Below are 15528 nucleotides of genomic sequence, written 5' to 3' on the forward strand. Positions count from 1 at the left end.
ATGCCTGGTTCAGATCATCAACTTTCGTAGTTGTAGTGAATGACATTCCCAACAACTCTAAATTAAAACCCAATGCATGGTGGATTTTGGTGTGATTGTTTATTTTGTTTCGTGCAATGTTTTCTTAGATTTATAACTGTTGTATCAATGACAGGCTTCACCGGTACCATTCTGATTGCTGTTGATCTGAGTACATGGGCTGTCTGTGAAATGTTATATCTTTCTACACATGTATTCAGAGGGTTGTATCCCATTACCCCTACATCCCAGTTCCCCTACAATTAGTTAAAACAACACACGCATTTACCTGTCTGGCATAATGAACTTACCCATGGGAGCGAATAAAGTGTTGTGTATACAACTTAGAAAGGATTAAGGTGTTCTCGGTTAGAGAAAGTTTGTTAAGATGAAATGAAGTAAATGTTGAAATTGAGACACGTAATTTGAGATGACTTAGCATAGTAAAGTGCTGTGTATACAAATTAGAAAGGATTAAGGTGTTCTTGGTTAGAGAAAGTTTGTTAAGATGAAATAAAGTAAATGTTGAAATTGACACTGAAATGAGACAAGTAATTTGAGATGACTTAGCATAGTATATAAATGTTGGAAACAAACTAACATGACATCAACATGGCTGGTCTTCGCAATGTTGAGTTTGTTATGTCACAGAGGGGTAGCACTCAAGTCCTATTTGAGGGTTATCTACACACTAAGAATGTCGAGAGACAATCAGCTTGCAGAGGCTGAGTCACAACAGTCGGAAATGTTTTGAGGAATGCGACGGAGCATAATCATCCGCCAGAGGATAGCAAGAAGGTCCGGTTTGTCAGCAACCTGAGGAAGAGAGCGAGGGAGGAGTCAACATTGATGCACACCCTCTACAACAACGAGATTACGAACTTGGACGATGATAAGATACCATTGATGCCATCCCTCCCGACCATGAGCAGTGCTATGTACCGCCATCTACAGAAGACAATTCCTGTTCTGCCGCAGACGAGATCGGAAGTGAGCCTTCAAGATTCCTGGACGCAGACAGCAGATGGTCGACCCTTCCTCCTGTTTTCAGATGGTGATGACGATAAGATCCTGGCATTTGGCACCATGGATAGTCTTCAGGCCTTGCAGTCTTCTGAAATCATCTATATGGATGGAACCTTTACTGCCTGCCCTGGTCTGTGGAATCAAGTGTACATCCTACATGCAAGACGTGGAACCACAACCTATCCCCTCATCTACACCTTACTCCCCGACCGTCAGACTGAGACCTACTCCAGACTCTTCAGACTCATCAAGAATGAAGTTCAGCAGAGACTTAACCGGCCGCTTGCCCCATCCTGTGTCCAGACAGACTTTGAGCTGGCGGCAATTCATGCTATAGAGAGAGGGTTTCCGACTGCTGAAGAGAAGGGTTGCTTCTTCCACTACTGTCAGGCCATTTGGAGGAAGGTCCAGGATCTGGGACTTGCTGTTGCTTACAGAGAGGATCTGGAAATATCCCAATGGGTAAGAAGAGCGGCTGGACTACCCCTTTTACCCCAGAACAGTATCCAGGACACGTGGGTTGACGCCATGGACGACGCTCCCGATGTACCAAGAGCGGCCACTTTCAACGATTACATGGTGACTACCTGGGTCGACGACGACGCAAGATTCCGTCTGCCACTGTGGAACCATCACTCAACAACAGGTCCAAGGACAAACAACAACCTAGAGGGATTCCACAACCGCCTGAACCGGGGACTCCCATCGACACCCAACATCTACATATTTGTGGGAGGTAATCAGGAAAGTTGAACACGCTGAGAGGCGAAAATTTCCCAGATAGACTTTGGAGCAGCACAGAGAAGCAGAAGAGAGTGTACAGAGATGGAGCATCGTTTGTGTCGCCTCAAGGAGCAGCTCAATCTTGGGCTGAAAACACCAATGCAGTTCCTTGACGCTGTGGGCCATCTCCTCAAATTGGGAGAGACTCTGTTTAAAAGACAAAAAATAACATTAAAAAGTTAACATGACCTGCTGCTCATGTTCATGTTACGACCAGGAAGATATCTGTATTATATTCATTTATTTGTGTAATTAAATCCATAAATTAAAACATTAAATCTTGTGTTCATGTGTTTGGGCTAGTCCATTGTCAGGTAACAGGTAACAAGAAGTGGATTAGCAGTGCATTGGACCGTGAACGTTGTTGTTATAAGCTGTAGGGGTAATGGGATGTAGGGGTAATGGGAGGATACCATTCAGAGAGGCAGTCGGATACTGTCAGATATGCAAATACACTAGTCAAGTTCATATTACCTGACAATACTGGGCAGGCAGGTCACCATGACATTCACAGCGGCTGCCTGGCTTGAGGGAGCCTGGTAGATATACATTGCCGCGGGTATATAGATGTCTTATACAGAGTAACATTCTTCTTGGTGTAGCGTATCAGGGCAGGGTACTGAAATGGCTCAGACGGGCAATGTACAATCACAAAGTACTTGTGTTTGGCTCTCCCGAGAATTTGACATAAGTTATTGTCGGGGTATGTCTCATCACTGTAAAGAAATGAAGTGGGCGTTTTTTCGTGATACCTGTAATTTCCTGTAATAATATAACATAATCGACAACGATGAATAGTTTATTACAACTTTATGTTCAGAATGTTTTGTGTTTGAATAAATTTGATTCTAATATGTTGTATCACTCATTTAGACGGCTGGTGCATGTACTGCAGTCTGTAAACCAATGGAAAAGCGTTACTAGTATCCTCTAAGGTTGATATGAGTTTAAGAAAAAAGTACATAGTTTTAAAATACAATATTCCTCTCAAAAGTTCACAAAAGTTCAAAAGAAGCATGTGCGATATGGGTACATTCATCTTGTTTTGTATATAAATTGTTGTTATGCATATTGACGAAGCTTGTACATGTGTTGCTTGTCAATTTTAGTAACTTAAGTCATTCTGTCACGAACAATATCCATGACCCAGATCATTCTGCTGGAAAACGGAAATTCAATAATCAGTTTTGCCTCCATAATTCTGAAAATATTTAATGAATCAACATTAAATCAATTTAAAAGCATGATGCATTTTATCCCATCAAGCAAGTCTAGCAAAGAAAAGAAGGACTTTTGCCCAGTAACTTTAAAGATACCAGTTTTTCGTCTCTCATGAAAACCTACAAAAAAGGGACTTAGGTCGTTGTGCTTCTCAACCCTTCAAATATATTGATAAAATTTGATAAAATTCGGTGTAAGGGACTTTCTTTTGGTATATTTGTTTCAGGATCTGTATGAAATGTTAATGCCACTGTACCAGTACAAACTGCATATAAGCTCATACAGAACAGTCCTTTACCGACACACACCTGTTATCTCTGTTTACAAATTGTAAAAGTGTGTAAATTTCTTGAAAACCTCATCTTTATAAACCTGTAAATGCCCTGTAAATCTCATCTTTCCGAATGTTTACAAAATTGTAAAAGTGTGTAAGTGTCTTGTAAACCTCATCTTTATAAACCTGTAAATGCCCTCCTATCTTTGTTAATCTCCTCATCTCCCGTAAATACAAGACATTTACAAGCTTGCAAATGCAGACTTCTTTTGCAATGACCCATTTTCCTGGCCCAACTTTATCGACAAGGAAACAGTCAAACACAATTAATAAGACACACAATTATACGAAGCCAGTTTCCAGTGGCATTCATGGATTACAATGTTACAAATTATTGAACTTTAAAGACATAACTTAATAAATTGGTGTTTTCCGTCAGAAAATATATTGAATTCACAAAACACTCAATTAATATTTAATAACCCTGGACTTTCAATCATTCGAACCAACAATTTCCTACAAAAAAAGTTTGGCACAGATGTATTTTCATTACAGCAGAAATTCAACAATAAGCCATGCTAATCAGTATACACGAGAATGCATTTCATCTTCGTTCTTCAGTAATAGTTTTTTTAAACAAATTACACAGGTAAACATAGGCAATTTCGTTTAAACAATCACATATCGCTCCCTCGGCAACACAAACATCACATCTTTCTTTTGACACTCTGACTATCTGAATACATTTACTCTTAATTCGTAGAATCGGCATGAACGATGAGGGACCATTGTCAGTAAAACTTGTCGGATGCCAGGCTTCAACTGGTTTACCGCAGTGATACTTTAAGTCATCTGGGAGTTCTCGGTACCATCTTACTTCAGCAAGGACATGTGGTCTTATATGGCCTACTTTCTATATCACTGATCAACTGGTGTAATTCCCGTACACTCTTCAAAGGGCTAAAGGGATCAACCATTGTAGGCACTATTTTTCCGTGTTTACTACTACTAATTTTCAGTAATTTTCACACATCTAATACGAATGAGTCATTTATGGCAGTCTCAGCTATGAGACATATTTTTCATCGACATTTATGAAGTTATGGGATACAATGACGTGTGTCAACCAAGTCAGCGAGTCTGACCTCCCGATCCCGTTAGTCGCCGCCCATGTGTTGAAGATTAATTCTAACCCGGATCTTCACGGGTCTAACTGCAATGCGTTCTCTGCGACCATTATACATTATCTATCCTGCGATTAACGAATAAAACAAAATTGATTGTAAAACATAACAGCAAATACAGTAAATATATTGGATATGATTTGCGTGGTGCTCACCTCTGTGCTAAAGGTCTTTATCTGCCCACTTGAGAAACACTAACTGCTATGCTACCTCTGCGACTATTATGCATTTTTATCCTGCGATTAACGAATAAAACGAAATTGATTGTAGAACAAAACAGTAAATATATTGGATATGATTTGCGTGCTGCTCACCTCTGTGCTAAAGGTCCTTATCTGCCCACTTGAGAAACACGCTAACGATATCTCCAACGATACAATTGGCAATTCCTCTTGTAGGCACTAATGTATCGTTTCTTTTGTAAAACACTCAATGAGTGACAAAGTCCCGGCAGCATATATCGTACCAGACACTTGTCCCAGACGCCTGTCACGTGTTATCAAAACTAGCGTCCTATCACTCCCTGCTGTCACAGGATACTCGCATTCCAGAGTGTTAAACATTTACAGCTCTCACAAATTCTGAAAGTCATGCGTCATGTGTCATGTGAATAAAGGCATTGTATTTGTATGCAAAACTCACATTATGAATCAACGCCGTGGATATTTCAGAATCATGCGTGACAATTCCATGTACAAACAGTGTGTCGTGGTCACCCATAATGACATTGCACACATCCCGGTAGTTACAATTGCATGCATAAACCTTCAGGAGTAAGAAATACGTTACACTTTCACAGTAAAATTCAAACACTGTAAATGCGGGAATCGTTTCAACTGTGACAATAAACGCTGTTGATGGCCAAACTTTAAACGTTAACACATGCCAATCGAAAAAAACTATGCCAGTTACGTGCAAATGGAACGCTCCACAAAATGTTTTTGCTTGGCCATTTGGTGTTCATTGTTTCACCATACCGTCAACCTGAAGTCGATGGCAACAACATTTCAAAATTAAGGGATGACTAAACAATATGCAAACAACAAGAAGAAATTGCCTTCATCCCATTCTTCCTCACTTTCAAAGCAGTAATTCGTGTGTTATTTAAAGAGTCTGATGACACCACCCAAATGTTCCAAGTGACTCAGAATGATAAGCACTAGATTTGACCTGTGTGACACAGCCCATTCATAACCTACTCTGAAACGACCCTGATATGATTTTTACCTTGTTGAGACTTACCTACTTTAGTTAAGATAGCCACGGAGACTTCATCGACAACATTTGGAGCAGTAATTGTACTAAAGGACATAGCTTCTGGGAATCTGCTTGAAACGCGCATACGTGTGTGGCGGACACAAGGAAGCACATGTTTCAACACAATGAGTGAGTGAGTTTGGTTTTACGCCGCCTTTAGCAATATTCCAGCAATATCACAAAGGGGGACACCAGGAATGGGCTTCACACATTGTGCCAATGTGGGGAATCAAACCTTTAGCGTGATGAGCGAACGCTTTAACCACTGGGCTACCCCACCGACCCTTCAAAACAACGAGGTTGAGTTAGTGCTAATATGCCTGTCCAACTTACGTGAGATGCAGAGAGGTATGTACCCAAGATCATGACCTACTTGAGTATTGTTTAAGGGTTGACGTCGGGCACGTCTTGGAACATCCACGTCTGCCTCGCCATAGATATAGACTGTTTCTCTCTGTGACTACAGAATAGTTTCATCACTGTCAGAAACATGAAAATCAACGAGTACTGTTTACAGCGAGTACCGTTACTGTCAGATGGAGCGATTACAAACAGGTACAAAAGCTACAGATAGAGACAAATATTGTGACACATATCATGTCAGTATGTGGTTAAACGCGAATAGAAACATCCCATTGTACAGACGCTTCATTCACAATACGTTTCGTCCTAACCACCTATGTCGAGTGCACCACAGATCCAACGTGGGTCGATAGTGAATATAAGCGCAGAAATATACATCATACACACCATCATGCCTAACGCTAGTTAATAGTACAAATGCAGGTTTGTGACTTAACATTTCCGACTGAACGCATGTACGAGTGAGTGTAGAAGCGTTAACTCATACTGGCAATATTATCGCCATCAAATATACATCCGTGCATAAAATAAGCACCACCCTGTATTTTGTCTGAAATGAAATTAGAAACTCTTTCCAAAAAATAACCTTTATAATTGGATAGAGCAAGCATTTAACATTTCATAAACGAAAACATCATTGGAATTACCATGTACTTTAATTAGGATAATATATTTAAAACGGGTGTTCTTCTGTCTTAAAACAAGTTACCTTATTTTGAAAAGTGAAAGTAATAATTGATTGTTGTGTGGCCTATACATTCGTTATTTATTGTGAATGGATGTAAATTTGTAAACACAAATTTAGGAAAAGTCACAGTCAAACAAAACAAAGTAAAATTTTAAAATGCAGTAAAAGTTGCTTTACAAACAAAACAAACAGATTTTAGCTGTAATTATCAGAATCGGGAAAGGAGAACTGTTTATTCAATACAATAAACTCAAAATCATAAAAGATTTATTCCAAAATCTTATTGATGTGTCCTTTTACAGTTTTTGTCAATTAGCAATCTGAATTGTTGGAAAAAGGTCTGAATCTTTGACATTCAGGTTCTTCCTGATTATACATAATTAAGCCTACTTGATGTGTAAATGTCATCTTGGTATATAACAGAGTTGTTATTTTTAGTCAAAACTTAATTTGATTGTGAAGTTTGAGCAGGAGAGGAATAGTTATTTTGGGTAGAAATTCAGTCCCATCACATTTTCATCAGCATATTCTTTCATAAATATTAGAAGTGGTTATGGTATTTGTAAAACTGTCAATGGATAAAGCTTCTTTAACTATAGGTTAATTAAAATGATGGCTATGCCCTAACTTTTCTGTAGCATCACATCTTATTTTCAAAATAGGGTGGTGCTTAATTAATGCACGGGTGTATATATTACACATTTACATGACGAACAATCTGCGATGGACAGAACAATATCACAGATCTCCACAGATTTAACACTTCAAATTGTACCCTCGCCCTCATTATGCTCCCAGCTATGTCTACAGTATACCCTGTTGCTGGGTTAACCAAAATGGTGAACTCAAAGACGTATATCACTTCGGGCTCTTCCACATCCATGCTGATTTACGTCCTGTGGTGTATCACGAACCTGTGATTATGGTTTCGATCCCTGGTTCTCAATGATTAGACTCCGAGATATGTCTACAGCATACCCTGTTCGTGGATGACATGCATCTTTTCGGGCTCTTCTTGCGTTTTCATTTCGTGATGCATAATTGTAATGTTGTTTAAAGCAGCTTTCAGGCAAACTGACCGACTCATTCACTGAAACTGGAACATAGTGCTTGATATATCCTCCCATCTAGGGGGATATCGGATGCTGGGATTCATCGAGCGCTGCCTCTTTGTATGCTGTGACCTTCCTGTTTTTCTGTTATTCAAATTAATCATGTCCGATGGCAAGGTATAATCTCTGGACATTTAAACTGCTGTGTTACCTCTGCGAGTATTATACATAATTTTGATCCTGTGATTAACAATTAATAAGAAATAGATTGTGGAAGATAATACTATATACTGGACAGATTTGAGTGCTGCTCACCTCTGTGCTTTATCTTCCTACTTGAGAAACCCGTTAACAATATCTCGAATGATATCGTTTCTTTTGTAAAAAGACTCATTTGATGGCGAAGTCCCAAGAGCGTATACCGTTCCAAACACCTGTCACTTAGACAGATTTTTTATGTGTGTGTAATTATAATTGAAACGAGTATCCGATTACTCCCTGCTGTCATGAGAATATCCAGGATACTCGCAGATCGTGAAACAGGCACAGCTCTCACACATTCTGAAAGGCATGCGTCACCTGTCACGTTGTCAATGTGTACATACAAAACTTACATTATGCAAAACTGTCGTTGATATTTCAGAATCATGCGTGACAATTCCATGTATACACAGTGTGTCGTGGTCACCCATAATGACACGGCACATCCCGGTAATTACAACTGCATGTATAAACCTCCAGGAGTAAGAAATACATTACACTTTCACACTAAAATTCAAACATAGAGTAAATCGGGGAATCGTTTCAACTTTGTTAACGGTCAAACTTCGTAAACGTTAACACATTCCTATCTAAAAGAAATTACCAGTTTCGTGCATTTGGAATGCTTGAAATCGGACTTTCACGCAATCTTTTTGCATTTTTCATTGCAGTCAATCTAAAGTCGATGACAACATTTCAAAACTAAGGGCTGACTAAACAAAGTATAAACAACAAGAGCATGCCTTCATCCCGTTCTTCCTCACTTTCAAAACAGTAATTCACGTGTTATTTCAAGAGTCTGGTGACATCACCCAAACACACCAAGTGGCTCAGAATGATAAGCACTAGATTTGACCTGTGTCACACAACCCATGCATAACCTGCTCAAACGACCCTGACATGCATTTTGACCCTTGATGAGACTGACCTACCTTTGATAAGCTAACCATGGAGAAAGCATCGCAACACAAGGTGCAGTAATTGTACTAAACGACATGGCTTCTGGGAATCTGATTGTGACGCACATATGCTTGTAGTGGACACAAGGAAGCACGAGTTTCAAAACAACGAGGTTGAGTCAGTTCAGTTGACGGTTGTCCAATTTCAGTGGGACGCAGAAATGTATGTAGCCATGTTCATGACCTACTTGAGTATTGATTAAGGATCGAGGGCCATCTTGCAATAGATATAGACAATTTTACGTGACTACAGAATAATTCCAACACCGATAGAAATATAAACATCAACACCGATAAGATAAGATAAGATAATTCTTTATTATCCCGAGTAAAACATCACAACATATCACATTTCAACAAGCACTGAGATAATAAACAAATAAATAGATAAGAGCACTAAAAGAGTGAAAGGGTAAAATAGGACTTAATGTAATGATGAGATAAAAATACCTGGTGAAGGGTCTAGATTACAAGGAATTAGACATGGTGAAGGCGCCAGATCACAAGGCATTAGACATGGTGAAAGTTCCAGATCGCAGGGAATCTGGCATTTGAAAGCGTCCAGTTCACAAGGAATTAGAAATGGGAAAGGTCCAGATCACAAGGAATTGGACATGGTGAAAGTGTCCAGATCACAAGGAATTAGACATGGTGAAGGGGTCCAGATCAGAAGGAATTAAACCTGGTGAAGGGCCCAGATCACAAGGAATACGACATGGTGAAGCGTCCAGATAACAAGGAATTAAACCTGATGAAGGGCCCAGATCACAAGGAATACGACATGGTGATCATGAAGCGTCCACATTACAAGGAATTAAACCTGTTGATGGGCCCAGATCACAAGGAATAAGACATGTTGAAGCGTCCAGATAACAAGGAATTAAACCTGGTGAAGGGCCCAGATCACAAGGCATAAGTGAGTGAGTGAGTGAGTGAGTGAGTGAGTTATTATTTAACGTCACATCGGCAATATTTCAGCCATATCGTGACGAGAACACTTGACATTTGAAATAGAATATATATAGAGATTAGAAAACCTGCCGACAAAGGACAGTAAAACAACTAGAATATCAAAATTTAAACTAAAACTAGCATGGAGAGTTAAAACTGATAGCACTATTAGGACAATACAATATAAAAACAAGCTATAGATCGCCAAAACCAGCAGGTAGATCACCATACCAGGGACCATGGGGACTTACAGTACCTTGGCTACCTGCATGGACCCTAGTTGGATTTACATTATCCCTTCAGCTGCTGGCGATTGTAAGAAATGTTAGCCAAAATTAAAATGACAAGAATGCTACGTTCCTGGCAAGTTTAAATTGACTTTGAAAGTTTTGGGACTTACGTACCCTCTCAGGAGGACAATAATTTTACGCTACCTCAACCCCCTTTGAGGGTACAGCCACTAACAATCTCAATTACTAATATAAACTACCAACAATAAAATATTTAGCTATTTACAGATCAGTCAACAAATCTAATTCTTTTAAAAATTCAACTATTAAATGATACTTAACATTATAAAACAGATCATTCAATGTTTTGACATTGAAATACTTATCCCTTGTGATGGAATATTCCACACAGTCAAGCAGGACATGCTTGACTGTGATTCTTTCATCACAAGGGATGCAAAACGGAGGATCTTCGCCTTTCAGTAAATATTCGTGGGTATATCTAGTGTGGCCATCGTCGCATAATGACCTCTTCAAATCTGGATTGACAACCCAAGTAGGTGTAACCAATATGAGGTTTTATTTCATGTAATTTATTTATACCTACTTGGGTGTTCCACTTCATCTGCATCAGATCACGGATGTAGGTTCTAATGCTAGCTTTGTAATCAGAGTATGGGATAAGAAGTGGTGTCACAGATTTGTGTAGTGCTGCCTTGGCAGCAAGGTCGGCCATCACAAGGCATAAGATATGGTGAAGGGTCCACATTACAAGGAATTAAACCTGGTGAAGGGCCCAGATCACAAGGAATAAGACATGGTGAAGCGTCCAGATTACAAGGAATTAAACCTGGTGAAGGGCCCAGATCACAAAGAATTAAACCTGGTGAAGGGCCAAGATCACAAAGAATTAAACCTGGTGAAGGGCCCAGATCACAAGAAATTAGACATGGTGAAGGGTCCAGATCACAAGGAATTAAACCTGGTGAAGGGTCCAGATTACAAGGAATTAGACATGGTGAAGGGGTCCAGATCACACGGAATTAGACATGGTGAAAGTTCCAGATCACAAGGAATCTAGCATATGAAAGCGTCCAGTTCACAAGGAATTAAACCTGGTGAAGGGCCCGGGTCACAAGGAATTGGACATGGTGAAGGTGTCCAGATGACAAGGAAATAGACATGGTGAAGGGGTCCAGATCACAAGGAATTAGACATGGTGAAAGTTCCAGATCACAAGGAATCTGGCATGTGAAAGCGTCCAGTTCACAAGGAATTAGAAATGGGAAAGGTCCAGATCACAAGGAATTGGACATGGTGAAGGCGTCCAGATCACAAGGAATTAGACATGGTGAAAGTTCCAGATCACAAGGACTCTGGCCTGTGAAAGCGTCCAGTTCACAAGGAATTCGAAATGGGAAAGGTCCAGATCACAAAGAATTGGACATGGTGAAGGTGTCCAGATGACAAGGAAATAGACATGGTGAAGGGGTACAGATCAGAAGGAATTAGACATGGTGAAGGGTCAAGATCACAAGGAATTAGATATGGTGAAGGGGTCCAGATCACAAGGGATAAGACATGGTGAAGGGGTCCAGATCACAAGGGATTGCATGTGGTAAGGGGGTCCAGATCACAAGGGATTACATATGGTAAAGGTTTGCATCATCAAATTTCAGAAGTATTATAAAATTCCAATACATTTCCATGTTAACAGATAATCCAAGGCAAAATCCTGATGCGAATAAAAGCGACACAATTAAGCAATTGTCTCCTGTCACCATAAATCAAGGTTAATGTAGTATTCCTATTTGGCAAAAGTTGTGAACTTCTTTTCAATCGTGTACCTAATGCATAATGTGTATTGACAATCCATTCTTTTTAGGTAGAGGTAACAGAGTAAAAACACATTTTAAAATCCTCCTATGTACGCTGTTTAGTCTAAATGGTTCAAACAAAAAAAGAGAAGGGAACTCCTACCTTCACAGTTGTCTCTATTAGCTTCTGGCATGTTTTCACGGAAAAATAAGAGTTAATTGTGTTAGAGACAACCGAGAACAATCAAATGTGTATACCTCAGTGACTGCTGAAATAACTACACTGGCAGAGGATGTGCTGCAACACAACCTTAGACACGACAAAGTACATTACTAACATCTGTATTCAAATCAAGCACGTGCAGCCATAGCAACATAAAATATAATAATTAAATAAAAGACAATAATGTTAATGATGCAATTTCTATGCTGATTTTGCCTGAAAGTTTGTGTCAGAAATTGCTGAACGACCAGTTTGACATCATCAGAACAGCTAGCATAAAAAGTTCTACATATTGTCAGGGCACAAAAAATCCAGTTAAAGGGTTGAGGAGCAGAACGACCTAAATCAGACTTAAGTTGTTTTGACATAATAATACCCCACCAATCGTCATGCTGAGATCTACATAGTGGTGAAATGTCACGTTGATAACATAAAATATGTTATAATTTCACATCATGTTTTTCAGCAGTGTATCTAGTTTAATAATTGGTTTATTCAATAAAGGGGCCACAGGCCCATTATACAGTTACATGAGTCATATCATGAAAGTGGAAAATCTGGAGCGCCATAGCACTGTACAATATACATAAAAAAACATACATTTAATGGGTTGTACAAGTTTTGTTAAGGTAATTGTTACGATGTTTGAATGCAAGGAACAAAAACTTCGCTAAACGATTTAACATACCTGAATCGTGTGATGTGCAAAGTAATACCAGTTTATCATAAGAAGGATGAGTACAATAGAACTCAGGCAAAATTGTATATCTGAGATTATAGTAAAAAGGACATTCCAAACACATGTGATATTCTGTCTCAATTACAGGTATAACACAAATCTAGAATTTCTTGTCAGACCAGATTTTCTTCCAGACTCTATCATTAACTGATGGCCTGAACAGCGAAATATACTAAGAGCCTTACGATAAGCTGGTACATCCAGACAAGTTAAATACACCTCTCTCTCAAAAGAAAGTTTAATGTCACAATATAAAAGCAGTTTAGGATAGGAATGAATACGTGTAAACCAAGTTTGTGTATCTATATCAATACATCTATTTCTAACGGTTCCTATAAAAGATCCAATGTCTGCTAGTCTATATTGATAAAGATAAGCATTTGATAAGATTATATTGTCATTCTGTTGAATCAACCGTTCCCAAAAACTGATAATTCTTACAAATCGATTTACTTTCACCGAATAACGACCTAATTCACCACGAGCTAAAATATTTGGAACTCCTCTTGGAAGATGCAATATTTCCTTTAAGAATTTATCATGTACATTAAGAATATCTTGAGAAAGATGGAAACCCAAATTTCCGTAGCATACATCAATATAGGTAATATCTGAACATCGAAAAATTTTAATAGCACATCTAATGGCAAATTAGTAAACATATGGATTCCACTTTTTAAAGAAAACAAAGCTTTCAAAGCTTGCTGCGACGAAATCTTTTGGGTTACAAACCAGCTTCCAGATGATGACAAATGAATACCAAGATGTTTATAAGTGGGTACAATGTCAAGAGGTGAACCATCTAAACTGAAATGTTCATATTTGCGAAGTCACCCGGCCTCCCTGAACACAATTATCTTACTTTTGTCAGTGTTTATTTTAAGTTTCCATCTATTACAATATTAAAGTAGTTTATCTATACGTTTCTGTAACCCGTTGACATCGAATAGAGCGATATCATCCGCAAAAAGCAAAATAAACAACTCTATGACACCTAAGTTGACACATCGCTGACCATCTGAACCCATGAAATCGACAATATCGTTAATAAAAAAAGAAATCAGAAAGGGAGACAACTGGCAGCCTTGGCGAACACCTGATGAACACTCAAAGAATGGAGTATACCCATCATTAAGAGAAATACAAGCTTTGACATCTTCATACATATTCTTTAGAATCCTAAATATTCTACCTTTAACGTTCCCTGTCCAAAGTTTGAACAAGAGACTATCTCGACACACCGAGTCGAATGCTGACTTTAAGTCTATAAATGCACAGTAAAACCGGGATTTGTGTAATAAAAGATATTTTTTCAATCAAGACATATATAATATATATGTTATCACTTGTACGAAAACCCTCTTCCGAAATCCAGCTTGTTCAGGTGATAGGAACTGTTCTTCCGATGCCCAATCATTTAACCTTCTACACAATATTTTGGAAAAAATCTTACCAGAAACCTCTAATATAGATATAGGTCTGTAGTTAGTAGGATCCGCTGCACTACCCTTTATGTAAACTGGAATAATTACTCCCAAAGTCCATTCTTTCGGGTAAAAACCAGTAGACAGGATCAAATTAAATAAAGTACATAGTAAATGAAGACACTTTTGTGGTGCATTCTTAAAAAATTCAATCGGCATTCCAGAGTATCCTGGAGATTTGCCACAGTGCATATCATTAATTGCATAACATATTTCCTGTAGCGTAATATCACTGTCTAGGTTATTGTATACATTAATCGTTTCATGTATCAGACGATCAGTTAATGTCTTTACAAAGTTCTCTACATAATCGTAAAAATCCTTCTCATCAGGTATTTGATATGTACTACAAAACAAAAAAAGTTTTGAAATGAGTGGTCCATACTGGAGTGTCAAATGTGGTGGTCAAACGTGGGCGTTTGTTTCTGACAATATTCCAAAAACTTCGCATGTTCTTATTTACGATGGCACTCGATAGTTTATGGCTAAATGCATCAAACGACTGTGTCCCTTTAATTGCACATAACTGTTTATAACACTTCCAGGCAACAACGTAATTTTGTTTATCCCTATCAGAGTTCGAAGCATGAAATGCACGGAGATAACGTCTCGCTACTGTCCGTGCATGCCAACACTTTATATCATACCAGTTATGTCCCTTAGAAGGCACAGTTCGACTGTCAATCAAACGTCTCTTACACGAGCTGGCACATGTTTCAATTGTCCTCTTGAACCCACGGTAACCTTGTTGCACGTCTCCCCTCTCCACTGGATCCATCATATCAGCAATATTTACTTGGTTCCAACAATGTAAATATTCTTGACGATAGTTCTCATCCCAAACATATCTCGTTTTGGGTGATAATTGAACGTTGTTTTCTGTGACGTCGCTTAGGTTAATGAACCTTTTTATCGAAAATGTAACTGGAAAATGTGATGATTCAATTTCCGAGAGAATATCAAAGTTTGTTATTAAATGGAATGTTGAGTCATGGCAC

Source organism: Haliotis rubra, unplaced genomic scaffold (assembly GCF_003918875.1).
Source record: "Haliotis rubra isolate DU_JTF1 unplaced genomic scaffold, ASM391887v1 Scf527, whole genome shotgun sequence".
Lineage (NCBI taxonomy): Eukaryota > Metazoa > Mollusca > Gastropoda > Lepetellida > Haliotidae > Haliotis > Haliotis rubra.